Raw genomic sequence first — 16,804 nt, 5'->3', positions numbered from 1 at the left:
GATCTTCAGTGATCGGATCGGCCAGCACTAATTCCAAATATGCAGCATTGTACTGGCCATACCTGTCCTGGATGCTGCCCCGGAGTTCAGCCTCGTCTGTCTGGGGCATGCACGGGCTGAACTGCCATCGCCGGCTGATTCCTCGGCTCTCGTAGTTCAGTCCTGCAGATCCGTGGACAGGTCGGGCTGAACTCCGGAGCTCAGGTGAGAGATACGCCATGATTTGCAGAGGCATTTTGCCTGCTGCTTGCAAGCACTTTTTAAGCGCTTTGGCAAAACGCTTCTGCAAATAGGGGACGTGGCCAAGCTCTGCTATGGGCATGGCCATGCCTTGCTATTGCCTAAACCGAGCGTTTTTCCAGTGGTTTGCAGGCATTTTTCAGGAGGTTTCCCTCTTGCCCATTCCCTTGAATGGGCAAGTTAAGCACGGGATCCGCCGGAAAATAGCTTTAAAGCTATTTTCCGGTGGGGCGTTTTCTGGCCCCAGCCGGAATCTGCCCGTAACCCGCACCATAGACATGAAAGGGCGGGTTTCATTCAGGAAACACAGCACGGAATACGCCTGTAAATCCAGCTTGTCTGGATAAAGCCTGAGGCCTCGTGCCCACTGATGGAAGGGGATTGCGGAGCGGCATCTCCGCAGCGGCTGTAATTGCGGTAGCAACTGCAGATCCCACAGGAATCTATTTGTGCCTGCAATTGTGGCCACTATTGTGGTACCCTAATTCTGTATCAAAATCTTCACTTAACTCTATGGATTTAGGTGCAGGTTTAGTGCAGGATTTCAGCCTCTTATCTAAATGGCTGGAATTTTCTTTGTATAATGGCAGCATACATTGACATGCTGCACTGCATGTTTTTTTTTGTAAACAAAATTTTTTCATCAGCATGTGGATGGGATTTACACATTAATGCTGCTTATGACCCCAGCCTAATGGACCATTCAGTTATGCCTTAGGCCAAAAGCACACTGGTGATTTTACTGGCGTTTTTTGCATCCTGCACAATCCTCTCAATGAGACAGCATAGTCACGAACGTCCACCCTGCCCACCCGACGACTAGCGCGCCCATCCGCTTGAATGGAACACCTCATTCAGGCGGGCGGCCCTCCCAGTCGTTCATTCAGACGTCTAGCCGCACGCCGCGTCTGGATGAGGCTGTCAACTAGACAGCTGTTCAGCATGGCGGCGATCGGCCGTGCTGAACGGCCGTCTAGTTGAAGGGTCTAAAGGTACCCTAAAAATGTGACCTATTTCAAGTTTGGAAGTAATTTTAATTTTAAACAAAAATATATCATTTTCCACTGGGACAATATATGTTGTAAAAAACTATTGGTTGGCCCCTTCACACTAGATTTTGCTTCAGTTTTTTTATTATGAAATCCGAAAATCTGGAGCAAAATGTGAGTTTTTAATGTGAGATATGAACAGAGGCTTCTGATTAGGATATTTTTTTTTGTGAATTTATCCCAAAATTCTCTGTCTGCTGCTTGTTACACTTTTTCTGTTATTTCCTCTACTAATACTTTCATTTTAAATTAGGAAATGGACACAGCCGTATGTTGATATTTGGAACAAGAGACAATCTCCATCTACTGGCACAAAGTAAAGAGTGGTTTGCTGATGGCATGTTTTTCACTACACCAGCCTTGTTTAAGCAACTTTACACAATCCATGTAGTCCACAGCGGCCTTGTTGTTCCGCTAGTGTACACCTTGCTGACAGACAAGAGCCGTTCTACATACCAGAGGTTGCTGCAAGAGCTGAAGAACTTGCAGCCTGGACTGCAGCCAGACAACCTGATGTTGGATTTTGAACCAGCTGCAATACAGGCATTTGAAAGTGAGTTCCCCAACCTTGTGAAGACTGGTTGCTTTTTCCACTTATCACAGTCGGTTTGGCGTAAAGTTCAAAATGAAGGACTCAAGATGCAATACCAAGGTGACCATGAATTTGCCCGTTGGATACGCATGATACCTGCCCTGGCCTGTCTATCACCACAGAATGTTGTGCAATCATTTGAAGAGTTGGTGGAAGATCCTGACTTTCCACAAGAAGCAATACCTATTGCTAACTATTTTGAAGACAGCTATATCGGTCAAATGAATCGCAGAGGACGTCAAGCACCTTTGTTTCCAATTCAATTCTGGAATGTGTATGAGCGAACATTGAATGATCAACAGCGAACAAATAATTATGTCGAAGGATGGCACCGTAGCTTTCGAGAAACATGTGGTACTCTTTTCCAAAATATATACCGGTTCATTAACTGTCTGAAACATCAGCAAGAGCTCCATAGTTTTGAAATTATTCAGATAATAGCAGGAAATCCCATTGCTGCAAGAAACAAAAAGTATGCTGCAATTTCAGCAAGGGTTAAACGTATCGTGCAAGATTTCAATAATAGAAGCTTGATGGATTATCTGAGAGGCATTACCTACAGCTTTGAATTTTAGTTCATGGTCACATATTGTATGTTTTGAGAGCAGTGTTCTTAGCTGTAAAATAATTCAAGCATTATAACCTCTAATTTGTATTTTCTCTTTTTCTCTAATCCTTCCCCTCTATACCTTTTTATGTTTCTTGTTTAAACAGTTTTGATACATACAGTTAAAGCATAACTCTACAAAAAATATGTTATGTTATAGTACCTGTGCCCATGATATTCATTTCCAAAGGAGACCTTCCAGCAGCTTCACTTCTGTGTGAAAAGTCTCATCCAAGTTAAAGCTCCATGTGCTGCAGGATTTCAGTGGTTGCTAAGGAGGTTGTTTCTCCTTAGTAGCAGTACTTGTGGATGGATTCTATAGGGTGTGGCTGCACAGGAGCATGCAACTAACAATATATTCCCTATGATGTATAAAGGGCTGCTGGTTTACAGCCCTCTGCAAAGCCCCCCTATGTGTTCCATCCTGTAATGGCTTTACACAGGCAGGGGGAGCCCTCCTCTTGTCCAGGAAAGAGCACATGAGTGGAGGTTGAAAGGGAGCTTTGCATAGGGCTGTGAACAAGCAGCCCTGAATGTATCATAGGGAGCCAGGATCCGTTCTGCTACCAAAGGACCACAACCTCCTTAGTAACCAATGAAATCCTACTATTTTCCTGTCTGTTTGTAAAATGACTCATCTAGAAAACAAAGTTTTAAAATAAAAAATCTAATTTGATCAGAATTATATATCTTAGACTCATATGGTGTATTATTAGTGATAAGCAAACCTGCCAATGTTCAGTTCAGGCAGATCTTTCCCGGATGCGAAAGATCCAGGAGCAAATTGCTAGAGGCAAAACATCCAGGGATGAACTGCTGGGGGCAAAACATCTGGGGGTGAAACATCCGTGGGCGAACTGCTGGGGGGAAACATCCGGGGGCGAACTGCTTGGGGACGAAGCATCTGGAGTTGAAACATCCAGGGGCGAACTACTGGGGGCGAAACATCCAGGGGCGAACTGCTGGGTGCGAAATATCCGGGGGCGAAACATCCGGGGGCGAACTGCTGGTGCAAAACATCCGGGGGCGAACTGCTGGTGCGAAACATCCGGGGGCGAACTGCTGGGGACGAAACATCCGGGGGCGAACTGCTGGGGGCGAAACAACCGGGGGCGAAACATCCGGGGGCGAAACATCCAGGGGCGAAACATCCGGGGGCGAAATGCTGGGGGCGAACTGCTGGGGGCAAACTGATGGGGGCGAAACATCCGGGAGCGAAACATCCGGGGGCGAACTGCTGGGGGCGAAACATCCGGGTGCGAAACATCCGGGGGCGAACTGCTGGGGGCGAAACATCCGTGGGCGAACTGCTGGGGGCGAAACATCCGGGGGCGAAACATCCGGGGGCGAACTGCGGGGGGGCGAAATGTGCGGGGGCGAACTGCTGGGGGCAAAACATCCGGGGGCGAAACATCCGGGGGCGAAACATCCGGAGGCGAACTGCTGGGGGCGAAATGTGCGGGGGCGAACTGCTGGGTGCGAAACATCCGGGGGCGAAACATGCGGGGGCGAAACATCCGGGGGCGAACTGCTGGGGGCGAAATGTGCGGGGGCGAAATGTGCGGGGGCGAAACATCCTGGGGGCGAAATGCTGGGTGCGAAATGTTCGGGGGCAAAGTGTACCTGGGGGCGAACTGCTGGGGGCGAAGCATCTGGAGTTGAAACATCCAGGGGCGAAACATCCAGGGGCGAACTGCTGGGTGCGAAATATCCGGGTGCGAAACATCCGGGGGCGAACTGCTGGTGCGAAACATCCGGGGGCGAACTGCTGGTGCGAAACATCCGGGGGCGAACTGCTGGGGGAGAAACATCCGGGGGCGAACTGCTGGGGGAGAAACATCCGGGGGCGAACTGCTGGGGGCGAAACATCCGGGGGCGAAACATCCGGGGGCGAAACATCCGGGGGCGAACTGCTGGGGGCGAAACATCCGGGGGCGAACTGCTGGGGGCGAAACATCCGGGGGCGAAACATCCGGGGGCGAACTGCTGGGGGTGAAATGTGCGGGGGCGAACTGCTGGGGGCGAAACATCCGGGGGCGAAACATCCGGGGGCGAAACATCTGGGGGCAAACTGCTGGGGGCGAAACATCCGGGGGCGAACTGCTGGGGGCGAAACATCCGGGGGCGAAACATCCGGGGGCGAAACATCCGGGGGCGAACTGCTGGGGGCGAAATGTGCCGGGGCGAACTGCTGGGGGCAAAACATCCGGGGGCGAACTGCTGGGGGCGAACTGCTGGGGGCGAAATGTGCGGGGGCGAACTGCTGGGGGCAAAACATCCGGGGGCGAAACATCCGGGGGCGAACTGCTGGGGGCGAAATGTGCGGGGGCGAACTGCTGGGTGCGAAACATCCGGGGGCGAAACATGCGGGGGCGAAACATCCGGGGGCGAACTGCTGGGGGTGAAATGTGCGGGGGCGAAATGTGCGGGGGCGAAACATCCTGGGGGCGAAATGCTGGGGGCGATATGTTCGGGGGCGAAGTGTACCTGGGGGCGAACTGCTGGGGGCGAAATGCTGGGGGCGAACTGCTGGGCGCGAAACTTCCAACTCCCAACACATCAGACTCTCGCCTACTATAGAAACCTTCAAAAAGAACCTGAAGACCCACCTCTTCTGACAAGCCTACAACCTGCAGTGATCCTTAGTCTGCTGAACTGCTGCACAACCAGCTCTACCCTCTCCGAGGGTATCCTCACCCATCCCCTGCAGACTGTGAGCCCCCACGAGCAGGGTCCTCTCTCTTCTTCTGTACCTGTTAGTGCCTTGTTTTTGCTCATGTTTATTGTATTTGTCTATATTTGCCCCCTTTTCACAAGGAAAGCGCCATGGAATAAATGGCGCTATAAAAAATGTATATAAATATTAAATTTTACCTAAACTTCTGCAAGCAGCCCAGTAAGTGACACATGGACTGGGGATTGGCTTCTACGCAAAACAGTGGAAGAAGCAGTGGTAACATAGTAACATAGTAACATAGTTAGTAAGGCCGAAAAAAGACATTTGTCCATCCAGTTCAGCCTATATTCCATCATAATAAATCCCCAGATCTACGTTCTTCTACAGAACCTAATAATTGTATGATACAATATTGTTCTGCTCCAGGAAGACATCCAGGCCTCTCTTGAACCCCTCGACTGAGTTCGCCATCACCACCTCCTCAGGCAAGCAATTCCAGATTCTCACTGCCCTAACAGTAAAGAATCCTCTTCTATGTTGGTGGAAAAACCTTCTCTCCTCCAGACGCAAAGAATGCCCTCTTGTGCCTGTCACCTTCCTTGGTATAAACAGATCCTCAGCGAGATATTTGTATTGTCCCCTTATATACTTATACATGGTTATTAGATAGCCCCTCAGTCGTCTTTTTTCTAGACTAAATAATCCTAATTTCGCTAATCTATCTGGGTATTGTAGTTCTCCCATCCCCTTTATTAATTTTGTTGCCCTCCTTTGTACTCTCTCTAGTTCCATTATATCCTTCCTGAGCACCGGTGCCCAAAACTGGACACAGTACTCCATGTGCGGTCTAACTAGGGATTTGTACAGAGGCAGTATAATGCTCTCATCATTAGTGTTGAGCGATACCTTCCGATATCGGAAAGTATCGGTATCGGATAGGATCGGCCGATATTCAAAAAATATCGGATATCGCCGATACCGATACCCGATCCCAATGCAAGTCAATGGGACCAAAATATCGGAATTAAAATAAACCCTTTCTTGCCTTGTAGGTTCATTCTACATGAAGGAAAACAACTAAGCATAATGCCGGATGTATTTGGGGAGGTGGCGGAGACATTAAAGTCATAGAGGTTTATCCCAATCAAATAGAATAGCATGTTTTTTGTTTTTTTTTAAGATGTTCGGAGTGACAAAGATATTGACTATGTAAATTTTTTTTTTTATTTTGTCAGATATTGATGTTTCACTATTCCACGCCCTTCCCCTTCTTTTTTTTCTTTTTTTTTTTTTCTTTTCCCACACTTTCATCTTCATCATCATCAGCATCTTTGACATCAACTTCTTCTTCACCTTATTCATCTTCTTCTTCATCCTTTACCTTTTTTTTTTTTTTGATTACATTCTTCATATTCATTTTATTCAACTATTATTATTCTTCCTATTCTACATATTCTTTTTATTCCACTGTTATTATTCTTCCTATTCTACTTCTTCATCATATTCTCATTTGTGACAGGCATTCCCGTAGTTGTTATCTATAAAAGTTGGAAGATTACACCTTCCGTTCTGCCAGTCACAAAAGTTACATTTGTCCGCGTTCAGTTTGGCCTGCAGCATCAGGCTTTATCCAGGGGCACCACGAGGAGGAACGGACTCACCCCCATACACTGCTTAGTCTTCTTCTGCATATAATTTAGATAATATCTTTTGCTCTGATGTTAAGTCTTATGCTTAATGTTCTTCTGCTCTTTGTTCTGCAGCCTCTTGTTCTTCTGCTTCTCGGTCTTCCATGTCGTCGTCTCCAGGGTCGTCGTCTCCAGTGTCGTCATCTCCGCCGTCGTCGTCTCAGCCATCGTCGTCTCCGCCGTCGTCGTCTCCGCCGTCGTCGTCATCGGGGTGGTCTTCCGGGTCGTCGTCGTCGTCGTCGTCATCGGGGTGGTCTTCCGGGTCGTCGACTTTAGGGTCTTCAACTTGGAAATGTAGCAGAAGGTACAAGAAGGCTGAGAAAATGCCAAGAACCAGCTGATGGAACTGGAACTCGGATGGCTACCCGAAGGTTCAAGAGCCTATGGAACTACCGAGGACCAGCTGACGTTACTGGAACCCGGTTACTAAGCAGGAGGTACCCGTGCTAAAAAGCACTACCAAGGACCGCCTGACGTTGGCGGAACTCGGATACCCAGAAGGAGGCACCTAAGCCAAAGGCTCTGCCCGGAACCAGCTGACGGTACTGGAACCAGGATGGGGAGCAGAAGGTACAAGAGCAAAAGACACTGCCGAGAACCAGCTGACGGTACTGGAACCCGGATGGGTAGCCGAAGGTCCAAGAGCCAATGGAACTACCGAGGACCAGCTGACGTTACTGGAACCCGGTTACTAAGCAGGAGGTACCCGTGCCCGAAAGCACTACTAAGGACCACCTGACGTTGGTGGAACTTGGATACCCAGAAGGAGGCACCTAAGCCAAAGGCTCTGCCCGGAACCAGCTGACGGTACTGGAACCAGGATGGGGAGCAGAAGGTACAAGAGCAAAAGACACTGCCGAGAACCAGCTGACGGTGCTGGAACCAGGTGGTGGACCTGAAGGTCCACAGGAGAGGAGAGAACAGCTAGGCCGTTGCCCCAGTGTGCAAGAGCCAATGGCACGACCGAGGACCAGCTGGCGGTGCTGGAACCCGGTTACTAAGCTGTAGGTGCCCGCGCTTAAAAGCACTACCAAGGACCGCCTGACGTTGGCGGAACTCGGATACCCAGGAGGAGGCACCTAAGCCAAAGGCTCGGCCTGGAACCAGCTGACGGTGCTGGAACCAGGTGGTGGACCCCAAGGCCCACAGGAGAGGAGAGAACAGCTAGGCCGCGAGGCAGCCGCAGTTACCGAACCCCAACAGTCCTACAGGGGGAGCTGGGCCTACTGGCACTACAGAACCAGCCTTGACTACCAGTTCACGCAGCCCACATAGGAAGCTCCTAAACTGGAGGCACCCTGGAGTTGGCTAACCCGACCGCACCACGACGGGGCAAGCATAGGCGTCTCAGTGAGCTTGACACAACCCGGAAACAGCTGACGGTGCTGAAACCAGGCTTGGCACGAGGGAGTACCTGTGTCAAGAACACTGCCGAGAACCAGCTGGCGGTGCTGGAACCCAGATGCGTTGCCCCAGTGTGCAAGAGCCAATGGCACGACCGAGGACCAGCTGGCGGTGCTGGAACCCGGTTACTAAGCTGTAGGTGCCCGCGCTTAAAAGCACTACCAAGGACCGCCTGACGTTGGCGGAACTCGGATACCCAGGAGGAGGCACCTAAGCCAAAGGCTCGGCCTGGAACCAGCTGACGGTGCTGGAACCAGGTGGTGGACCCGAAGGCCCACAGGAGAGGAGAGAACAGCTAGGCCGCGAGGCAACCGCAGTTACCGAACCCCAACAGTCCTACAGGGGGAGCTGGGCCTACCAGCCTTGACTACCAGTTCACGCAGCCACATAGGAAGCTCCTAAACTGGAGGCACCCTGGAGTTGGCTAACCCGACCGCACCACGACGGGGCAAGCATAGGCGTCTCAGTGAGCTTGACACAACCCGGAAACAGCTGACGGTGCTGAAACCAGGCTTGGCACGAGGGAGTACCCGTGACAAAAACACTGCCGAGAACCAGCTGGCGGTGCTGGAACCCAGATGCGTTGCCTATTAAAGATTGTCTTCCTAGAGCCCCAACTAGCGGTGCTGGAGCAAAGGGTAAGCAGGGGGAGCAGAGTGTAGGCCGAAGCCTGCACTGGAGGCAGCTGTGTCAGCGTATCGTTTGCAGGACACTTTGCCGGCTACACAGTGTGGGAACAGCTGGCGTTGCTGAACCCCACTAACACAATGGCGGGTGTTTTTCTCTGTGCAGCTAGCACTTGCGGGCAAAAACTAACGATGTTAGAGCCCGTGGTAAAGCAGGAGGAGGAGGAGAGGAGCAGAGTGTAGGCCGAAGCCTAGTTGAACCAATTTCAAAGGAAACCTTTAACCCCCCCTCAGGTGTTACAAAGTACAAGAGACACACCTTGTGCAGTATTAATGCTGCACAAGTGAAAGGTTGCTCTATTAATTTGTCTACTTGCACACGCTGAATGAAAGACGTACACAATTTAGCCCATTCTACAGTCAAACTGTAGTGGATGCGTGACTTGGCTTTTTAAGGAGACGCAGCACAGGTGTCCCAAATAACGCCTTGGTGCTTGGCGCAGCTTCCTGAGCGTTGTTATTTGCTGTACAGGAGTCTGCACTCTTGTGTTATCCCTCGGCAATGCCCTGTTAGAGCTGCCCGTCTTATGACCTCATTTCATGTTGGCCGGTGCGGTTAACGATGGCCATAAATCCCAGACCCACAGTGCCTTTTCATAAAGTCACACTGCGGTGCTGGGATTCGTGGCCTTGAGCAGTAAATATTTTGGCCGCTCACACACGTCCTTACACCTGCTTCAGACTGGGCGGCCTCTGCTGATCTCTTCTCGCATGCCGCGGCCATGAGGCTGAACAGTCTGAAGAAGGCGGAAGGAGATGAGTTAAGACAGGCGAAGATATGCACTGCTCGTGCCCATCAATCACACCCTCGCAGTCAAAATAAGTAAGACAACGAGGAGCATTGTTTCAGGCAGGGCGGACGCACAGGCGCAACAAGCCAACCAATGATGTCAAAAGACGGGAAGCGCTACCAAGGGGGGTGCTGCGTATCATTAGAAAGGAAAGTCACACCTCAGGGACAGTGGAATGGTCTCAATGAGACACATTTTGTACGTGTTGAGTTCCACGTGGGCAAGGAGAAAAAGTCAGCCACCTTGTACAAATGCAGAAGTACTGCTGTACAAGGTGGCTGTTATACATAGAAACACCTGGGGGGGTGGGGCCAGGTTCCCTTTAATTTCAGTTCATGTGCCTGCGTGGCGTTTGCAGGTCACGTTGCCGGCTACACAGCAGGGGAACAGCTGGCGGTGCTGAACCCCACTAACACATTGGCTGGTGTTTTTCTCTGTGCAGCTAGCACTTCCGGGCAGAAACTGGAGGTGTTTGAGCCCAGGGTCAGCAGGAGCAGGAGAGGAGCAGAGTGTAGGCCGAAGCCTGCACTGGTGGCAGCTTTTGGTCAGTTGTGCCAGCGTGGCTTGTGCTGGACACGATGCCGACTACACAGCAGGGGAACAGCTGGCGGTGCTGAACCCCACTAACACATTGACTGGTGTTTTTCTCTGTGCAGCTAGCAGTTCCGGGCAAAAACTAGCGGTGTTTGAGCCCAGGGTCAGCAGGAGGAGGAGAGGAGCAGAGTGTAGGCCGAAGCCTGCACTGGTGGCAGCTTTTGGTCGGTTGTGCCAGCGTGGCTTGTGCTGGACACGATGCCGGCTACACAGCAGGGGAACAGCTGGCGGTGCTGAACCCCACTAACACATTGGCTGGTGTTTTTCTCTGTGCAGCTAGCACTTCCAGGCTACAACTGGCGGTGTTATAGCCCAGGGTCAGCAGCAGGAGGAGGAGAGGAGCAGAGTGTAGGCCGAAGCCTAGTTGAACCAATTTCAAAGGTAACCTTTAACCCCCCCTCAGGTGTTGCAAGGTACAAGAGCCACACCTTGAACAGCATTAATGATGCACAAGTCAAAGGTTGCTCTCTTAATTTTGCTCCTTGCACACGCTGAATAAAACACGTACACTATTTAGCCCATTATACTGTCAAACAGTAGTGGAGGCGTGACTTGTCTTTTTAAGGAGACGCAGCACAGGTGTACAAATTTACACCTAGGTGCTGGGCGCAGATTCCTTACCGTTGTTATTTGCAGTACAGGAAACTGCGCTCTTGTGTTATCCCTTGGCAATACCCTGTTAGTGCAGGCCGTCTCATGACCTCATTTCATGTTGGCCGGTGCGGTTAACGATGGCCATAAATCCCAGACCCACAGTGCCTTTTCCTAAAGTCACACTGCGGTGCTGGGATTCGTGGCCTTGTGCAGTAAATATGTTCGCCGCTCACACATGTCCTTACACCTGCTTCAGACTGGGCGGCCTCAGCTGATCCCTTATCGCATGCCGCGGCCATGAGGCCGCACAGTCAGAAGAAGGCGGAAGGAGGGGAGTGAAGACAGAGGAACATATGCACTGCTCGTGCCCATCAATCACACCCTCGCAGTCAAAATATATGAGACAACGAGGGGCGTTGTGTCGGGCAGGGCGGACGCACAGGCACAGCCAGCCAACCAATGATGTCAGAAGACGGGCAGCGCTAACAATGGGGGTGCTGCGTGTCATTAGAAAGGAAAGTCACACCTCAGGGACAGTGGAATGGTCTCTAATGAGACACATTTTGTACGTGTTGAGTTCCACGTGGGCAAGGAGAAAAAGTCAGCCACCTTGTACAAATGCAGCAGTACTGCTGTACAAGGTGGCTGTTATACATAGAAACACCTGGGGGTGGGGGGCAGGCTCCCTTCAATTTCAGTTCATGTGCCTGCGTGGCGTTTGCAGGACACGTTGCCGGCTACACAGCAGGGGAACAGCTGGCGGTGCTGAACCCCACTAACACATTGGCTGGTGTTTTTCTCTGTGCAGCTAGCATGTCCGGGCAGAAACTGGTGGTGTTTGAGCCCAGGGTCAGCAGGAGGAGGAGAGGAGCAGAGTGTAGGCCGAAGCCTGCACTGGTGGCAGCTTTTGGTCAGTTGTGCCAGCGTGGCTTGTGCTGGACACGATGCCGACTACACAGCAGGGGAACAGCTGGCGGTGCTGAACCCCACTAACACATTGACTGGTGTTTTTCTCTGTGCAGCTAGCAGTTCCGGGCAAAAACTAGCGGTGTTTGAGCCCAGGGTCAGCAGGAGAGGAGCAGAGTGTAGGCCGAAGCCTAGTTGAACCAATTTCAAAGGTTACCTTTACTCCCCCCTCAGGTGTTGCAAGGTACAAGAGCCACACCTTGTGCAGCATTAATGCTGCACAAGTAAAAGGTTGCTCTATTTAATTTGCTCCTTGCACACGCTGAATAAAACACGTACACTATTTAGCCCACTATACTGTCAAACAGTAGTGGAGGCGTGACTTGTCTTTTTAAGGAGATGCAGCACAGGTGTCAAAATTTACACCTAGCTGCTGGGCGCAGATTCCTGAGCGTTGTTATTTGCTGTACAGGAGTCTGCGCTATTGTGATCCCTTGGTCATGCGCTGTGAGCGCTTACTGTCTTCTGACCTCATTTCATGTCGGCCGTTGCGGTTAGCGATGGACATGAATCCCAGACCCACAGTGTGTTTTCAAAAAATCACACTGCGTGGCTGGGATTCGTGGCCTTGTGCAGTAAATACGTGCTGCGCCGATTCTTTGGAATGCACTACCTAGGTTAATACGATTAATCCCCAATCCCCACAGTTTTAAGCGTGCCCTAAAAACTCATTTGTTCAGACTGGCCTACCGCCTCAATGCATTAACCTAACGATCCCTGTGTGGCCTATTTATAATAAAAAAAAAAAAAAAAAAAAAAGGTTCCTCGCATCATGTTCTCATACACTTTATGCAGTATTAGCCCTCTGTGTCTGTACTGCTACATACTTAGGCAGGTAACTGGTTCATGCAGCTTTACATGAACACCTGAGCCTTACACTATAGCTGGTCCGAATAACTAAAGCAATTGTTACCATCCACCTCTCGTGTCTCCCCTTTTCCCCATAGTTTGTAAGCTTGCGAGCAGGGCCCTCACTCCTCCTGGTATCTGTTTTGAACTGTATTTCTGTTATGATGTAATGTTTATTGTCTGTACAAGTCCCCTCTATAATTTGTAAAGCGCTGCGGAATATGTTGGTGCTATATAAATAAAATTATTATTATTATTATTATTATTATTATTATAAATATGTTTGACACTCACACATGTCCTTACACCAGCTTCAGACTGGGCGACCTCATCTGATCCCTTATCGCCTGCCGCGGCCATGAGGACACCCAGTCTGAAGAAGGCGGAAGGAGATGAGTGAACACAGGCAAACATATGCACTGCACATGCCCATCAATCACACCCTCGCTGTCCAAAAAAATAAGACACCGAGGGGCGTTGTTTCGAGCAGGGCAGACGCACAGGCGCAGCCAGCTAACCAATGATGTCAAAAGACGGGCAGCGCTAACAAGGGTGGTGCTGCGTATCATTAGAAAGGAAAGTCACACCTCAGGGACAGTGGAATGGTCTCAATGAGACACATTTTGTACGTGTTGAGTTCCACGTGGGCAAGGAGAAAAAGTCAGCCACCTTGTACAAATGCAGCAGTACTGCTGTACAAGGTGGCTGTTATACATAGAAACACCTGGGGGTGGGGGGCAGGCTCCCTTCAATTTCAGTTCATGTGCCTGCGTGGCGTTTGCAGGTCACGTTGCAAGCTACACAGCAGGGGAACAGCTGGCGTTGCTGAACCCCACTGAAACATTGACTGGTGTTTTTCTCTGTGCAGCTCGCATGTCCGGGCAAAAACTGGCGGTGTTAGAGCCCAGGGTCAGCAGGAGGAGGAGAGGAGCAATGTGTAGGCCGAAGCCTGCACTGGTGGCAGCTTTTGGTCGGTTGTGCCAGCGTGGCTTGTGCTGGACACGATGCAAGCTACACAGCAGGGGAACAGCTGGCGTTGCTGAACCCCACTGACACATTGACTGGTGTTTTTCTCTGTGCAGCTCGCATGTCCGGGCAAAAACTGGCGGTGTTAGAGCCCAGGGTCAGCAGGAGGAGGAGAGGAGCAATGTGTAGGCCGAAGCCTGCACTGTTGGCAGCTTTTGGTCGGTTGTGCCAGCGTGGCTTGTGCTGGACACGATGCAAGCTACACAGCAGGGGAACAGCTGGCGTTGCTGAACCCCACTGACACATTGACTGGTGTTTTTCTCTGTGCAGATCGCATGTCCGGGCAAAAACTGGCGGTGTTAGAGCCCAGGGTCAGCAGGAGGAGGAGAGGAGCAGAGTGTAGGCCGAAGCCTGCACTGGTGGCAGCTTTTGTTCTGTTGTGCCAGCGTGGCTTGTGCTGGACACGTTGCCGACTACACAGCAGGGGAACAGCTGGCGGTGCTGAACCCCACTGACACATCACCTAGTGTTTTTTCTGTGTAGACAACACTTCCAGGTGGCAACTGACAGTGTTGAAACCCAGGGAATCAAAGAGGAGCAGAGTGTAGGCCGAAGCCTGCAGTGGAGCAAGTTGAAAGGGAACCTTTAACCCCCTTCCCCCCAGGCATTTGTTGCTGAAAGAGCCATCTTGTACAGCAGTAATACTGCACATGGAAAATGGTGGCTCCGAAAATTATGCTCCTTGCAAACGCTGAAGTACACACTCATATAATGTGTCCCCTCACACCGTCAAACCATCCCGGAAGTGGGACTTTCCTTTGTAATGTGACACAGCACAGCCGTCATTCCAACCCCCTTGGTGCCGGGCGCCACCTCCTCAACGTTGTTTGGTTCTGTCATGGAGCCCGCGCTGTAATGTTATCCCTTGGCCATGCACAGTTAGCGGTGCCCGTCTTCTGACATCATGTAGGTGTCAGGCTGGCAGTGCCTGTGCGTCCAAGCTGCCCGAGATCCAACCTTGCAGTGTCATCTAATGTAGTCCCACTGCGGGCCAGGGATCCATGGGCATGCGCAGTGCATATCATCGCCTCTCACTCACCTCCTTCCTGCTTCTTCAGACTGTGCGGCGTCACGGCCGTGGCATGCTATTAGGGATCAGCTTACGCCGCCTAGTCTGAAGAAGCGTGAAGAAGGGGAGTGAGAGGCTAGTATATGCACTGCGCATGGCCATGGATACCAGGCCCACTGTGGGATCACATTAGATGACACTGCGAGGTGTGATTTCGGGCAGCGTGGACGCACAGGCGCAGCCAGGACGACAACAAATGATGTCAGAGGACGGGCAGCGCAAACTGTGCATGGCCAAGGGATAACATAACAGCGCAGGGTCCATGACGGAATCAAACAACGCTAAGGAGGCAGCGCACGGTGCCAAGGGGGTAGCAATGACGGCTGTGCTGCGTCACATTACAAAGGAAAGTCCCACCTCCGGGACGGTTGGACGGTGTGAGGGGACACATTACATGAGTGTGTAGTTCAGCGTTTGCAAGGAGCATAATTTCAAGAGCGACCTTTCCCTTGTGCAGTATTAGTGCTGCACATGGTGGCTCTTTCAGTAACAAACGCCCAGGGGGGGGGGGACAGGTCCCCTTACATTTTAGTTTTGCCAGCGTGGCGGTCGCATGACACGTTGCCGGATACACAGCTGGGGATCAGCTGACGTTACTGAACCCCAATAACAGAGGAGCGACTGTTGACTGTGCACACAGCACTTCCAGGCACCAACTGGCGGTGTTAGAGCCCAGGGACAGCAGGAGGAGCAGATTGGAGGTATTGCCGCACACACAGCTGGGGATCAGCTGACGTTACTGAACCCCAATAACAGAGGAGCGACTGCTGACTGTGCACACAGCACTTCCAGGCACCAACTGGCGGTGTTAGAGCCCAGGGACAGCAGGAGGAGCAGATTGGAGGTATTGCCGCACACACAGCTGGGGATCAGCTGACGTTACTGGACCCCAATAACAGAGGAGCGACTGTTGACTGTGCACACAGCACTTCCAGGCACCAACTGGTGGTGTTAGAGCCCAGGGACAGCAGGAGGAGCAGATTGGAGGTATTGCCGCACACACAGCTGGGGATCAGCTGACGTTACTGAACCCCAATAACAGAGGAGCGACTGTTGACTGTGCACACAGCACTTCCAGGCACCAACTGGCGGTGTTAGAGCCCAGGGACAGCAGGAGGAGCAGAGGAACAGAGTGTAGGCCGAAGCCTGATTGGAGCAAGTTGAAAGGGAACCTTTAACCCCCCCCCCCCAAGACGTTTGTAGCTGAAAGAGCCATCTTGTGCAGCACTAACGATGCAAAAGGAAAAGGTGGTTCTTTTAATTATGCTCCTTGCAAACACTGAAGTAAACACTAAAAATGTGTCCCCTTATACCGTTAAACCGTCCCGGAGGTGCGAATTTCCTTCGTAATGGGACACAGCACAGCTGTCATTCCTATCCCCTTGGTGCCGTGCGCTGCCTCCTCAGCGTTGTTTTAAGCTGTCACGGAGCCTGCGCTGTTCTGTTAGCCCTTGGCCATGCCCAATTAGCGCTGCCTGTCTTCTGACATAATTTGGTGTCAGGCTGTCACTGCCTGTGCGTCCACGCTGCTCCAGATCCCACCTCGCAGTTTCGTCCAACGTAATCCCACTGCGGGCCTTGGAACCATGGACATGCACAGTGCATATCCTCGACTCTCACTCCCCTCCTTCCCTCTTCTTCAGACTGTGCGGTGTCACGGCCGTGGCATGCTATTAGGGATCAGCTGACGGCGCACAGTCTAAAGAAGGCGGAGGGAAATGAGCGAGAGCCCGAGGGGAAGATATGCACTGCGCATGCCCATGGATCCCAGGCCCGCAGTGTGACTCAATCAGAAGACACTGCGAGGCGGGATCTCGGGCAGCGCGGCCGCACAGGCGCAGCCAGCCTGACACCAAATTATGTCAGAAGACAGGCAGCGCAAATAGGGCATGCCCAAGGGATAACAGAACAGCGCAGGCTCCGTGACAGCTTAAAACAACGCTGAGGAGGCAGCGCATGGCACCAAGGGGGT

This window comes from Ranitomeya imitator, chromosome 3 (genome assembly GCF_032444005.1).
Source record: "Ranitomeya imitator isolate aRanImi1 chromosome 3, aRanImi1.pri, whole genome shotgun sequence".
In the NCBI taxonomy this organism is placed as follows: domain Eukaryota; kingdom Metazoa; phylum Chordata; class Amphibia; order Anura; family Dendrobatidae; genus Ranitomeya; species Ranitomeya imitator.
The sequence above is the reverse complement of the archived record's forward strand: the minus strand, read 5'-3'. Positions refer to the sequence as shown.